This window comes from Zea mays, chromosome 10, assembly GCF_902167145.1.
Source record: "Zea mays cultivar B73 chromosome 10, Zm-B73-REFERENCE-NAM-5.0, whole genome shotgun sequence".
In the NCBI taxonomy this organism is placed as follows: domain Eukaryota; kingdom Viridiplantae; phylum Streptophyta; class Magnoliopsida; order Poales; family Poaceae; genus Zea; species Zea mays.
The window spans coordinates 124,903,483-124,913,518 of record NC_050105.1 but is presented as its reverse complement, the minus strand read 5'-3'; the positions used below and the strand labels follow the sequence as shown (position 1 = coordinate 124,913,518).

Here is a 10,036-nt window from a genome sequence, read left to right as displayed (position 1 = left end):
TTTGTCCCAAGTAAAAAGAATAACTTTGACTAACAATGTCAGCCATGTGTTGGCAATCTATATAAAATATTGGATGTTGATTGTCCAGGTAAAAATGGTTTGCCTTAGGATAAACCTAAAAAGATTTATATTTTTAAGTGAAATAAGTATATTGCTAAACTGCAGCTAAAATAAAAGCAATTTGTTTTCAAGTGTATATGCTATATGTAGAACAGGGAACTTGTCACCATCTCGTGGGGCTTGTCAAGAGAGCACAGCCAAAACGGCTTCCTCCGAACTCCAAAACTCGGATTAGAAGACCATCTCGTGGGGCTTGTCACCATCCCTAAGGGAGAACCGAGCGCCAAGATAGGCCTTCAGCTCTGGGACAGCCTTAATAGCCTTGATCAGAGCAGCATCCACGGCCTTCTGGTCATCCTTTTTGAAATCAGGCAGCGACTTGGACGCCTGCAGATTCAAAAGATATGAAGCAGCACAACCAGATGCCAATGGTGGACGCAAGAATGGGTCATGTTACTCAGATACCAACCTCCTTCTCTGTCTCAAAAAGCTCACCACCGGTCTTCTTCACCTTCTGCTTTTTCTCCCTGGCAAAGTACTTGTCATCAAACTTCGAGACATCAACACCAGAGATGTCAACCTTGGTTGATGTAGCAATGACATAGGTCTGGTTGACACGACGGATCGGTACTCCATTGATCTTGAATGGACCTGAAAGATAGCGAAAACATCAAGAAACTAATGACAGGAATACACCAGACAAGCTGCAGGGTAGAGCTGTAATGGTGAACATAATCGTTTTATCAACTTAAATCCAAGCATTCCTAGGAGTCTTACTTGAACTACTAATGAACATAATCATTTCAGTTTCCCTCACATACATGGGTATATAGATGCACACCCTATAATATCCATGTACACTTGTAATAGATCAGATCCGAATATAAATAGTATGTCACAACTCACAACTGAAGGGCGATGAAGGACGATTATTGAAGAGGTGGACTGGCCGGTGGTCGATATTGAAGAAGGCAGTACCGGTTCAGAAGATAGAGAGCGGATTGAAAATGTGGGTTGAAAATGTGGTAAACTGTGTCATAGGATGTGCATCTACTGGGATAACATCTATTGTCTATAGACATGAGCTGCAACTGCAACCATATTAATTATCAGCTGCTAGAGAGCAAAGTGTCAAGATAGAACATATAAATTTAACACAATCATACTAACAGAAACATATAGAGCTCTCTAAGATCTGTGACTACCATTGAATTTTAGAACAGGGAGACAATTGCATCAATTTGTTCAGATAAATTATAGATTTTATTGGTCAAAACAATAACACAAGTAGCCAGCAGTGTGCTCAAAATACCTGTGACAGTTGAAAGCGCAAACAATTCCGTTGATAGTGCATCAACTTGCTCTTTGGCTGGGACCTGAAACAAGGGAAAAAGTCACATGCATAAACCTTATAGAAATAGGATGAGAATACTGAGTGAATAAATAGTGAAGAACTACTAATGAACAACTACCCAATAAAGACCAATTAAATTTAGTACCTTTTGATGAGCATCCAAAAATGTCAAAAGCTTCGAGTAAAAAGCATCACAAATTGCCATGGATGGAGAGTGATCAGGACTTGTGTATTCCACAACATCCATTACAAGTATGATTTCCATATCAGCATACATGCACAGGCTTTTCTCGTCATGTAGAAGTACCCTCTTAATCTGGATTGCTTCTCGAAACAAATACTTCATTTGGGCCAAATGACAGTACGATAACTTCCTGCAATGCAGAAATATTATCACCCAACTGTAACAAACAGATAAAAAATATTCCACACAGAAACTTTTGTCAAACACAGATATTTCTCTCGTAGTTATTACCTTTTTGCGAGTATTTCCACCTGGGTGGCAATATTATTAAATTTAGCCATCCTCTTCCGTAGGCGTAGCAACCTTATATAACTCTCCATTCTATTAAAAAGATTCAGTAAATCCTTGTGCCTGACATTGTGAACAGGAAAGACAAGATGATCCGTGGTAACGTAGTTCTCAACAGTTTCTACTGATCCTACAAAAATTCAAGTCATTGAGCAGTGGTCGACTCCAACCTCCGTTAAAGAACTACGCAATTTTTAGGTTAAGTTGGGTTCTACCATAAAATTTCTGCTCTTTATATGGACACCGGACTATCAATAGGCCTTCGAACTACTTAAAAAGGCACTGATCACGACTTCCGTTCTGGCTCTACCGAATTTCACACAGCAGTTTTGCATCTGCATTGATGCCTGTCAGTATGGTATAGGCGTCGTGCTCATGCAACGTGGTCATCCCTTAGCATTCCTTAGTCGTGCTCTAGGTTCCAAGAATCAAGGGCTATCGACATACAAAAAAGAATACTTGGCTATTATCCTAGCAGTGTCACACTGGCGTTCCTACCTGCAGTTGGCTGAGTTCGTAATATACACCGATCATAGCAGCTTAACACAGTTGAACAAGCAGTGTTTGCACACCATCTGGCAACAAAAGGTGTACTCCAAGCTAGTAGGTATGCAGTACGCCAGTACTGCATTGTATACAAGAATGGCATAGAGAATACTGTTGCAGATGCCCTTTCTAGACAGCCTAAAAGTGTCGCTTCCTATTTGTCGATCTCTCATTGCACACCAACCTGGTTGCAGGAAGTCATAGCAGGAGATGGGGATAATCCGGTGGCTCAGGAATTATTGGCCAAACTCACTATCAATGCCAGTACTTGGGGACATTTTTCTTTGACTAACGACGACATACGTTACAAAGGGCGTATTTGGCTCGACAGGAATACCACACTATAACTCAAAGTAATTCAAGCCATGCATGACTCAGCTCTTGGGGGACTCTCCGGGGTGCCGGTGACGTATCATCGTCTGAAACAACTTTTCATTGGCTTAGTATGAAATCTGATGTTCACTCCTATGTCTAGTCCTATTCTATATTGTTGGTCACTTGTTCTTAAATGCTATGAATCAAGAACAAGGCAACACAAAATGTTAAATGTTAATATCCTTTGTCCTTCGAAGCATTATTTCCCTAAAGATATAATGATCTTCGGACGAAGGTCATGAAAGACATACCTTCATGAGTATGAAACATAATAATGAAGAAGGAATTGTATAAAGCATAGAAAATAACATAAACAATTGTGTATTATTCTCAATCCATTCCCATTTTATTATGATGGAAAAATAGAAATGATATCAAATTACAAATGTACATTCAGCTCGTGAAAAGGAAAAAGTACGAGTATGACGTAAAAACCAATGTCAAATCCACGTAAACAGTACAGGGATACTGTTCACCTATTTATAGACACGGGTCGCAGCCCATGCAAAATTACAATAATGCCCTTTACATTTATCAATGTCCTTATAGTAATTCTTCAAGGTCTAGTTTGGCTTTTCATCTTTAAGTCGGTTTTCTCTTCCCGCCGTAATGCCGAAGCTCTTCTACACAGAGCTTCGGCTCTGCGTCAACCTTCGTGTTCTTTGTGCTTCTTCATAACGTGGCTCTGATTTGGGTCCGAAGATACCTGTTAATATACTTTACTCCAGAAACATTGTTAAATCATGTTTTTGAGGACCTTCGGAAGCCGAAGGCCCCCAACAGTAGCCCCTCGCGATATTAATTTGCTGGAATAATAAATTTATATTACGACATGGACGAAGGCTTCGAGCCGAAGGTCCGAAAAAACACCTTCCCTTTGCTAGAATAGCAACAGTCCTTGACAAGCGGGACCCTCCATTTTTCGACATAATGGGTGTATAAATACAAGCTCATCACAATTTATTTGGCACACTCCCTTGCCATCTGCTTTGCCTGCTCAAATAGTTTACTGCCCACAAATATTTTGTTGCCTCCCTAGTTTTAAGCTTCGGAAGCGAGAGGCAAGAATTCCGAAAAGATATCTGAGGAGAAGAAGGTTGTTGCCGAAATGAAGCTGAGTCTTTCTGAAGAGATGCATCTAGGTTTTCTTCGATCTATGTCGAAGACTAATACAGAGAAGATCACTAAAGAAATTTTGGAAGGTTTATCTGAAGATACTGGTGATAGCGACAGCTATGATGCAGATAGTGGTGGCGAAGACTCCGAAGATCGACCTTGGCGACCAAGCCATGCGGTTTTCGGCAAATCAAGTATTAAAGAAAGTCATCTTGCCAACATGAGGGGAAGATATTTCCGGGATTTGTCTATTGTAAGGGCCGACGAGGGAGAGAAGACTTGCCCAACTCCTGAAGAAAATGAAGTTGTAGTATTTCGAAGCTTCTTGAAAGCTGGACTACGATTTCCCCTGAGCCGTTTTGTTGTGGAGGTGCTGAAGATATTTGAAATCCACCTTCACCAACTTATCCCCGAAGCGATCATAAGGATGAATATTTTCGTGTGGGCTGTGAGGAGCCAAGGCTTGGAACCTGATGCAAAGAGCTTCTGCAATATACACGAATTGTTATACGAGACAAAACCCTGGGGTAAGGAACAATATCACAACAACTTTGGTTGCTATAGCTTCGGCTCTCGTTCTGGGTCAAGCTGCCCAGTGCCGACCTTTCGCAAGAGGTGGCCTGGCGACTGGATGTCGGAATGGTTTTACGTGAAAAATGATTTGAACTCTCGAGAAGATATAAAGAAGATCATTATGCATCCCATCTGGCAAAGCTTCGGCCTGCGAAGGCCGAAGGTGGAAATGAACGAAGCAGCCGAAGAATGCCAGAGAGCTTTCGGAGTTGTTTGCTCTTTTATTGGGACGAGGGATTTAACACAAGAACATATAGCCTTCAGAGTGTGGCCTCTTGCGGATAATTGGGAAATGCCGCAAGAAACTATTAAAGAAACTGACGAAGGTGGGCTAGTCCGGCTGAAGTACACATTCAAGTACGGAGACAAATTCGTTGAACCAGATGATGATTGGTTAAAGAGCATTGAGACTGTAAGTGATGAATTGCTTGGGGCATATTCGAAGGCCGAAGATACAGCTTTGTCGGCGGCCTTCGGAGGCCGGAAAAAGAAAAGACTCAACCGAGTGTTTGATGCAGTCGGGTTCGTCTACCCCGACTACCATTATCCAGTACGGGGGCAGAAAAGGAAAAGTACGGCTTCTGCGAAAGAAACTGCTTCGGCTACTCCTAGTGAGCCAGCGCCGAAGAGAAAAAGGGTGAAAGTTCTTACACACCGGCCACGTTACATTGAACTAGCCACAGTGCCTGAATTTGGCAGTGAAACATCTTCGGCCCGCGAAGCTAAGGAATCAACCCCGCTGCCAGGGGCCAAAGATCTGGCCGAAGTGCCAACAACGAAAGGATCGGAGGAACCGGAGACTCCACTAACAGAAACCAAAGAGCTGGCCGAAGCGCCATCGGCAGAAAAGATGGAAGAAGCAAAAGCATTAACTGAGGGGGCGAAGATATCAGAAATTTTAAGTCCTTCAAGAGAAATTGAAGCATCAAAAATTATGAAGGGGCCAACAGTGACCCCAAAAAGAAAAAGAATGGTCAATGTGTTGGATGTTTTGGAAACAATTAAACTTCCAAGCACAACTCCAAAGAAGGCTGCTGAAACTTCTGAGGCGCCTGCTGAAGTATCCGTTGCTAAGGCTTCGAAGCAACAGACTGTAGTTGAAACTGGGCCTTCAGGACCAACCAAGGTTATACCTTTGGAAGCAGAAGAAGCAAGAATTGAAAAAGCAACTGAAGAAATAAAAATGTCAGAGCCTATTTTGGTCGAAGAAATTGATACTGCTGCCCCCGAAGCATCTTCCAAAACATACGATTATATTATGCGTCATGCCTCGGGAAAAAAGTTATCGGAAGAAGAAGTTTTTGAGGCTAATCATTATGCCAAAGAATTGAAATATCCGAAGGGGGCATTAGTATTCAATGGGACAGATGAAGAGGATTTCCTATACTGCCTCCCAGACAATAAAGAATTATCCGTCTGCCGGGAGATGTCTAGAAGTATGGGATTTCCGAAGCTCGAAGCTGGCTTAAGCGCTATGACCAAAGAAGATCTCGCGGATAGTCTTGCGTACAATAGCCTGAAGGTATGGAAATTGGTCGTTTAGAAACTTTATAATTCGTAATTCATTCTTTTATTCTTATACAAACTGTTTTTCATATAGGGTTTAATTCTAAGCAACGCATTGAGAGCACAAAAAAGTGCCGAGGACGAAAGCTATGAAATTGCGTTTAGCAATCTACGATCAGAAGTTATTAAACTGAGAAACGAAGCTCTGGAAAAAGATAAAATTCTGCTTACATTGGTAGACAAGGTAAGAAAGGACGAAGCTGCTTCGAAGGCCCAGGCCGAAGCTCAAAAACGTGAAATTAAAGATCTTCAGAAACAGCTAGCTAGAGCTAAAGAAGAACGCACACTTGAAGAGACAAAACGAGAGCTTAGTGACCAAATGGCCAATCATTTGGAGATAAGTGTTAAGGAGCTTCGTGCATCCCAGAGGAAATGTTATGTTAAATCCATAGAGTGCGTCAAAAAGATAAAATCCAGCTTCGCCAGCGTTGGCGCGTTCTCTAGTGAAGAGAATTTTTCAAGAGGCAATCCTGAAGGCCCCATGGAATGGATCAGCCACGAAGCAGAGGCCTTCGAGGAAATTCTGAACAGCCGCGGCGACATCTGCGCTTTTTCGGGTGCTAGAGGGATTGCTACTGTTTTGGAGAAGAAAGGCTGCGAGCATGTAAAATCCTTAGCACAGTCCGAAGCTTCTTTGTCTACTGAAGACATCAAAGACCCCTCACCCGAAGCAAGCATGGTCGGCGGAAAATTCTTCACCGATATCTAGGATAACGGCGGCCGAGAACTGGCGCAAGAAATTATTCAAAGGAGTGAAAAAGGCATCCACGATGCTAGAAAAGTAGCGGAAACTGCCGAAAAAAGTATAGAGCCCGAAGGGCACATAGGTATTAATTAGTGGTTTTTATCATGCTGTAATTTTTATTTCCAAACTCCGTTCTCGGTTTGTAATAGTAATATAGCCGTATCTTTTCTTCCCTCAGAAGCTGTTGAGGCATCTCCGGCCCCCACCCGAAGGGGGACGATGAAATTAGACAAATGGCCGAAGCCATTATGGACAAGGTTGTCAACCAACTATTGAACGAAGCTGCAGAAATAGTGCTTAAAGAGGATTGAATGCCATTGTAGAAACATTTGAAATGTAAAAATGTGTAATATATTGTAATTTTAAATGTAATATACAATCTATTTATAGTTTAATTCTTTACGATGCATGAAACTTTGCATACATACCATTTTTTTGAGCCTTCGGCGAAAAAACACCTTCCCTTCTTTTCATGCTTCGTGAAGAAAATCTTTTCTATATCATAAGAATTTGCTTACTTCTCTGATAAAAAATGTCCAAGCTTCGTGAAATATTCTTCGAAGTTTTGTGTTGCTTTTCCGATGAGGCTACACTTCATCTCGATTTGCCTTGTGCCCTAGCACGATTTTCTCTTTCCCAAAATATGTTTCGAAGGTCAATATTGTATCCCCTTCTTGTTCCAGATGCATTATGTTGTATGATGCTTATGTTATGCAAAGATGATGTGATGATGTTATGTTATGCAAAATGATATTTGTGCCGCAGATACATATCCCTATAGTAAAGCACACACCCTTAGGAGCTTCTTCGCCTTTTACTTTCAGCGGAATCAGCGTTTATTTTTCGCTGTAAGCCTCCCTTAGGAGCTTCTTCGCCTTTTACTTTCAGCGGAATCAGCGCTTATTTTTCGCTGTAAGCCTCCCTTAGGAGCTTCTTCGCCTTTTACTTTCAGCGGAATCAGCGCTTATTTTTCGCTGTATGTTTAGAAAACTTACACTGCGCTCCCTTAGGAACGACTTTTTACTGCTTCGAACATTTTGTACTATGTCCATTAGATCAAATTTTTGATAATACAAAGGTCCTTCAGATCAGTATAAGTTCGTATGCTTCGGCAACTCGAGCCTATGGAAAAAACATATTTTTATTATGGTAAAAGGCGGAAGTATTACAAGAAATTGAAATTCAATTAAAGACATTTAAACTCTTCAATAATTGTTCCTCATTAACAAAAAGGGTAGTAGCGAATGTAGAAAATGCAAAAGAACTGTTGTTGAGGTAGGATATTCGTCAGTAAATGTGCTTCGACTCTGGCACAATGCTATTGACTGTGCGAGCTTCGGACTCCTCTCTGAAGTCCCGCTGAAGGTTAGTGCGCTGACTCCCTTCTGGCTGCTGACCTCTTTGGATCGGCGGTGGCGGTGGAGGTTGCTGCCAGGATGCTTGGGGTTGGCTCGCCGAAGCAACAGAAGTTGCAGGGTGGTTGCCTACGTATTCTGGAATATAAGGTGAGTGATACGAAGCAGTATGCATGACCTGCTTCGGCTGACTCTGTTGCGCTGCTGCTTCCGCTATTTCCTTCTGCTTCTGGATAGTAACATGGCACATTCTGGTAGTGTGGCCCTTGTCTTCACCACAGAATAGGCAATATATTTTTCTTGGCTGGTCTCCAAACCTTCCCCCGAAGCCCCTGGCGCCTCTGCCCCTTGGCGCTGGCGGCCGAAAAGGACTCTGCTGTTGGGCCGAAGCTTGTGAAGAGTGTTGTGGCCTTTGCTGCTGGCTTCCTCGGTCATCAGTTTGAGCAGAGTTATGTATTGACCTAACATGCCTCGGGTGAAATCTACCTCTGAAGCCCCTGGTCATTTCAGAAAACCTGAATGCTTCCTCCCTTCTTTGGCGGAAGTCATTGTCAGCTCGAATGTATTCGTCCATCTTCTGGAGCAGCTTCTCCAACGTTTGTGGTGGCTTCCTGGCAAAGTACTGCGCTGATGGCCCCGGCCGAAGCCCCTTGATCATGGCCTCAATGACAATTTCATTGGGCACTGTTGGCGCTTGTGCCCTCAGGCACAGAAACCTTCGGACATACGCCTGAAGGTACTCTTCATGGTCCTGGGTACACTGGAAGAGAGCCTGAGCGGTGACTGGCTTCGTCTGAAACCCTTGGAAACTAGTTATCAGCATATCCTTCAATTTCTGCCAAGAAGTGATTGTCCCTAGCCGAAGGGAAGAGTACCAAGTCTGAGCAACACTCCTGACGGCCATGACAAAAGATTTTGCCATGACTGCCGTATTGCCACCATACGAAGATATTGTTGCTTCATAGCTCATTAGGAATTGCTTCGGGTCCGTGTGACTATCATACATGGGGAGCTGGGGTGGCTTGTAAGACTGTGGCCATGGTGTAGCCTGCAATTCTGTTGAAAGAGGAGAAGCATCATCAAAAGCAAAATTTCCATGATGGAAATCTTCATACCAGTCATCCTCATTGTGGAAGTCCTCCTGATGAAGCTCTCTGCGTGGAGGCCTTCGGCTTTGATCATCTTGAACAAGATGACGAACCTCTTCAGAAGCTTCGTCTATCTGTTTCTGAAGATCAGCTAGACGAGCCATCTTCTCCTTCTTGCGTTGCACCTGCTGCTGAAGGATCTCCAGGTTTTGGATTTCCTGATCCAGGTCATCCTCTGGAGGTGTTGGACTGACAGCCTTCCTCTTCTGGCTTCGGGCCTCTCTAAGAGAAAGGACATCCTGATTGGGATCCAGCGGCTGTAAAGTACCAGCCCCTGTCGCTGAAGCTTTTTTCGGCGGCATGACGAAGGTGATGCTTGCCGAAAGTGTTCAAGACTCAAAAAATGGAAGTGAGTTCACCGGAGGTGGGCGCCAATGTTGGTCACTTGTTCTTAAATGCTATGAATCAAGAACAAGGCAACACAAAATGTTAAATGTTAATATCCTTCGTCCTTCGAAGCATTATTTCCCTAAAGATATAATGATCTTCGGACGAAGGTCATGAAAGACATACCTTCATGAGTATGAAACATAATAATGAAGAAGGAATTGTATAAAGCATAGAAAATAACATAAACAATTGTGTATTATTCTCAATCCATTCCCATTTTATTATGATGGAAAAATAGAAATGATATCAAATTACAAATGTACCTTCAGCTCGTGA

General features: G+C 42.6%; 1 pseudogene across 1 annotated transcript; it reads right to left on the bottom strand.

The window, feature by feature from the left end:
* Positions 1-248: 248 nt before the first annotated feature.
* LOC103641720 (60S ribosomal protein L6 pseudogene) lies at positions 249-718 on the bottom strand (annotated as a pseudogene). Its single transcript, NR_164637.1, has 2 exons — positions 530-718; positions 249-447 (listed from the first exon to the last, which is right to left on the bottom strand). The product of NR_164637.1 is annotated as a 60S ribosomal protein L6 pseudogene (transcript).
* Positions 719-10,036: the final 9,318 nt, after the last annotated feature.